We start from the raw sequence: 5,299 nt of genomic DNA, 5'->3' as shown, positions 1-5,299 counted from the left end.
CACACACACACACACACACACACACACACACACACACACACACACACACCACGAATCTACAAAAATCCTAGCCCTAGGTAAACTGTGTCTCCTTCAGGAAGCTGTGCCTTTGGTCTCTGGCCAACGATGACTAGCTGTTGGATCAAGTAGTGTCATACTACTCTACTGAGTTAAACCTTGCCTTTGGGATGCCTCTGGCAGGTCACTGACTCCTACCCTCTCAGTGGGAACCACCCATTTGTCCATTCCTCCAGCATCCCCACTGGGATGTCTTCTGAAGAATTTTTAAACCCTATGTATGGAGCCTGAGTTAAAAGCCTCTAAGCTCATATGCCTCTATAATAAAACTTGGCCTACATGTTCCTTAGATAATGGTTCAAATTGGCCGATTAATGGCAAATTAAATCGCAATATTTTACAGGATCTTTTTAATTACTGTCAGCGATCTGGTAAATGGAAGGAGATATCTTATGTTCAAGCATTCTCTCCCCTCCACTCTAAATCTTCTCCCTGTTCTTCCTGTTCTCCTTCTTGTCCTTCCTGTTCTTTCCTACTTTATAGCTACTCTTCCAGCTATAAAGTCTCAACCTCAAGAGTTCTTTGACCCCCAACGATGAACCTCGCTGTTCTCAACCTCCGGCTTCTTCTCAAGCTCTGGCTTCTTCCTCCTCTTCTGCTTCCTCCTCTTCCTCTTTGGCTTCTCCAGCATCCTCACCCCCTCACCAGCAACAGGCCATGCTAGTCGTTCTACTTTGGCACCTACTTTCACTCTACCAACAGCAATTAGCCCCCCCCCCCCCGCTACCCGCTCTGTCTCTGTGGATGGCTTAGTTAGGGTGCATGTTCCTTCTCACTAACTAAACTTTCTCAAGTAGAAAAGAGACTATGATCCTATACCTCTAACCCTTATACTTTCATTAAAGAATTTCAACATCTCACTCAATCTTATAGTCTTACCTTTCATTATATGTGTGTGTGTGTGTGTGTGTGTGTGTGTGTGTGTGTGTGTGTTATGTGATTCTTACCAACAACCTATTACCTAATGAGCACAGGCAAGTTTGGGAACAAGCTAGGACACATGTAGATGAGGTTCATCAGAAAAATACAACACACCTGGTTGGTGCTGGGGCTGTGCCCCACCAGGATCCATAGTGGGATTACAATACCCCACAAAGGCATTTTAGCTAGAGATCAGTTCACAACCTGCCTCCTGGCTGGTCTTGTCAAGGCTGCCCTCAATTAATTATGAGAAGCTCCAGGAGGTCATTCAGAACAGAAAGAAAAACAGTCTCAATTCCTAGAGCGCCTTACAAAGGCCCTCTTACAACATGCTAATCTGGACCCTAAAAGTACAGAGGGTAGGCAACTCCTGATGACCTATATTTTCTCCCAAAGTTACCCCAACATCAGGGTTAAGCTTAAGTGCTTGGAGAGGGGACCTCTGACTCCACAGGCAGAAGTCTTAGTGCTGGCCTGTAAGGTATACCATGGGAGAGATGAAAAAGCCTGCAAGCAAAAATACCAAATGCTGGCCAAGGCAATCCAACTGGCCTCTGTGACTACCCAGGCTCCCTTGCCTCCTAAGGCCTGAGGACCACAGGTCCCTGTTTCAAATGTGGTCAAGAAGGTCACTGGGCCTGGTTTTGTCCTAACCTCCACAAGCCACTAGGGCCATGTCCAAAATGCCACCAAGAGGGACATTGAGGTGTTGACTGCCAGCATTTCTCCCATGATATGGGGGCATCACTCCCAGATCACCCTCCAGCTGATATAACTGCAAGTGCCCGGGTTTCCTTGACTGGACCACTGCCATCACTAGCAGGGAGCCACAGGTAATTATCATGGTATTGGAACAGCCCATGTCCTTCCTTTTGGACACCAGAGGCACTCAGTCCTGATGAAGTATTGGGAACCAAACTCTCATTTTAGTTCCTCTGTTGTTGTGGTAGGAGGACAGCCTTGCCAGCTTTGCCAGACTCCACCACTCAATTGTATTTTCAGGGGTGTTCCCATGACTCATTCCTTTTTAGTGATGCCAACCTGTCCAGTTCCCTTACTGGGAAGTGACATTTTAGCCGAAGTGGGAGCCTCTATCTCCTTTATTCCATTAGTTCATTTGCCTGACCCCAAGCTCACCATCATCCTATCTCCTCCTTCTCCTAGCTACCCTACCTACCACTTGTGACACATGTCTTCCTTTACCAGCCTCTCAATTGGACCCCCAAGTCTGGGATGTCCAAAACCCTTCTGTCTCTAGGCACCATCCCTCTGTGTTCATTCAGCTACAGGATCCCACCGGGTATATCACCCAAGCTCAATACCCATTTCCTCTCTAGTGTCTCAGGAGACTTAAGCCTATTATTGCTGACCTTCTAAGAAGTAATAATAATAAAAACTCCTTTGCCCCACTTCCTCTCCTTTTAACAGCCCTATTCTTTCAGTTACAAAGCCCAATGGAACCTATTGCTTAGTTCAAGATCTCCAGCTTCTCAATTCTGCAATCGTAACCCACCACTCTGTTGTAGCTAACCCCTATACTCTCTCTCCACTATCCCCTCAGGTACCTCCCATTTCTCAGTTCTGGATCTCAAGGATGCATTTTTCTCTTTTCCCCTGGACACCCAGCCACAAAATATCTTTCCTTCACCTTAACTGACCCTGACACCCTTGTTTCCACTCAGCTTATCTGGACTGTCCTACCCAAGGGATTCTGGGACAGCCCACACCTGTTTTGTCAAGTCCTAGCCTCTGAGCTACTCTCCTCTATCTCTCCCTAAATCTAAACTTATACAATACGTAGATGACCTCCTCTGCAGCCCATCCTTACGAGTTAACCAAACTAACACTTCTGCTCTTCTAAATTACCTATCCAGCAGGGGCTATCAGTCCTCACCTTCCAAGATCCAATTGTCCACCTCTGAGGTTACTTATCTAACAAAAACCCCAACCCACAAGGGCATCACCCTAAATAGAGAAGACCTAATATGGTCTCTGGCAGGTCCCTCCACTAAAGAAGAAATGTTATGGTTTCTGGGAATGGCTGGTTTCTTATGGTCCTGGGCCCCTTCCTTTTCACTTCTTGCCCTCCCCTTATATGAAGCAGCCTTAGGCCATTTGCTTGAACCCCTTCTTAAGCCCATTACTAAGCCCTTTTGGAGGCTCCAACAGGCTCTTCTTGAGACCCCAGCCCTACATCTTCCAGATTTAACCCATCCCTTCTCCCTCTATGTATCAGAAAAAGAGGGATATGCCCTTGGAGCCCTGGGTCACCAACGGGGACCTTCCTTTGTACCTGTATCATTCCTATCAAATAAATTAAACCTGACAATCCAGGGATAAGCACCCTGCATTTGTGCCTTAGCGGCTGCAGAGCTCCTTATTCAAGAGTTCAAAAAACTCACTTTTAGGCCACCTATTACTTTTTTCCCTTATCACAATGTCTCACTTTTCAATGTATAAAAACTTACAAACTCTAACACCCTCCAGGGTCCTTTCCCTCCAGGTGGCTGTAATAGCAGACCCTACTCTTACTTTCCAACCATGCTCACCTCTTAATATTTCAAGCCTTCTTCCTCGACCTAGCTCTGACTATTCCCCATCTCATTCTTGCATTGAAACTTTAGAGGAACTATTGCGCCACCCCTCACACATACAGGAGGGCACATTACCTCAGACCATCTATACCTGGTATACAGATGGCAGCTCCTTTGTACATGAGGGAGCTCAAAAAGCAGGCTATGCCATAGTGTCAGATACTGAGGTGGTTGAGGCACAAGCCCTCCCTGCCCATACTACTAATTAACAGACCGAAATAATAGCTCTTACCCGTGCCTTCCAATTGGCCCAGGGACAATCCCTTAACATCTACACAGACTCTAAATATGCCTTTCATATTCTTCTCTCCCATGCTGCCATATGGAGAGAGCGTGGGTTACTTACAGCAAAGGGAGGATCTATAGCCAATGCCAACCAAATTACGGCCATGCTAGAAGCCTCCCACCTTCCCACAGCCATCAGAATATCCACTGCCGGTCCCACCAGACGGATGATTGCATCTTTTCCAAAGGAAATAACCGTGCTGATGATGCAGCTAAGGCTGTGGCCCTTAAAGGCCTAGATTAGTCCCATCCACCACAGAACATCCTTACACTACAACCCATATCTCCCCTGTCATCTCCTGACATTCGTCAGATTCTGTCCTATCTACACCAGCTCTTTCATCCTAAAAGTTGAGCCTTGTCTAACTTTATCAAGACCTACCTGCTGCCTACCTCTGAGGACTAACGTTTCCTAAAGACTATTACTGCCTCTTGTAAGAGTTGCTAGACCTCAGATCCTGACTCAGGATACTGTAACCCCCATTTCCCTACCCACCAGGCTAGAGGCTCTCTCTCCAGGACTGACTGGCAACTTCATTTTACCCACATGCCAGCAGTCAAACGTGTCTGCTACCTCCTTGTCTTGGTGGACACATTCTCAGGATGGGTGAAGGCATTCCCCACTACTAACAAAAGAGCTCAGACAGTTTCTGATCTCCTCCTCCATGAGATTATTCCATGTTTTGGAATCGCTTCCTCCCTCCAGTCAGACAATGGTCCTGAGTTCACTTCTCAGGTTTCCCAGACCTTATCTAAATCCCCTAATATTCCTTGGTATTTTCACATCCCATACCATCCTCAGTCCTCAGGAAAGATAGAATAAACTAACCGATCCTTAAAAAATACTCTTGTTAAACTAACACAAGAGCTTCCCCTCGATTGGGTAAAACTCCTTCCCCTGGCCCTCTTCAGGCTATGAGCTCTTTCCCCAAAAATCCTCTATCTAGCTTGCCCTTTGAGCTCATGTATAGAAGATCGGTCCTAACTCCTAGTCTTTCAGCTAAATCCTTGCCTCTCCCTGACCTACTTACTCTCTTACTCTGTCATCTCCATTCTCTTCTATGGAACTTTACTGACCACACACTAACCCCTGTTTATCTCCTATTAACATCATTGGGAACCAGGTCCTTCTCTCCCCTCAGACCAAAGACCCCCATCTCTTTCTTCTAAATGGCAGGGCCCTTTCAAAGTGATTTTTGTGACCCCCACAGCTGCTAAGCTTGAGGGGTTCCCTCAGTGGATTCATCTATCTCACCTCAAGCATTTTACCCCCTTCAAGATAACGCCCCCTCCTACATATCAACTCCAACAGGCAGCTGTCGGGATGGGGACAGCAGGACTAGACAATTCACTAACTTTGTATTATCATCTTTCTTTCCAGTTCATCCAGGACCTCCAGCAAGTGGCTCAGACAATACTAA

Source organism: Psammomys obesus, unplaced genomic scaffold (genome assembly GCF_907164565.1).
Source record: "Psammomys obesus unplaced genomic scaffold, mPsaObe1.curated_primary_1811, whole genome shotgun sequence".
Lineage (NCBI taxonomy): Eukaryota > Metazoa > Chordata > Mammalia > Rodentia > Muridae > Psammomys > Psammomys obesus.
This window is presented reverse-complemented; position numbering follows the sequence as displayed.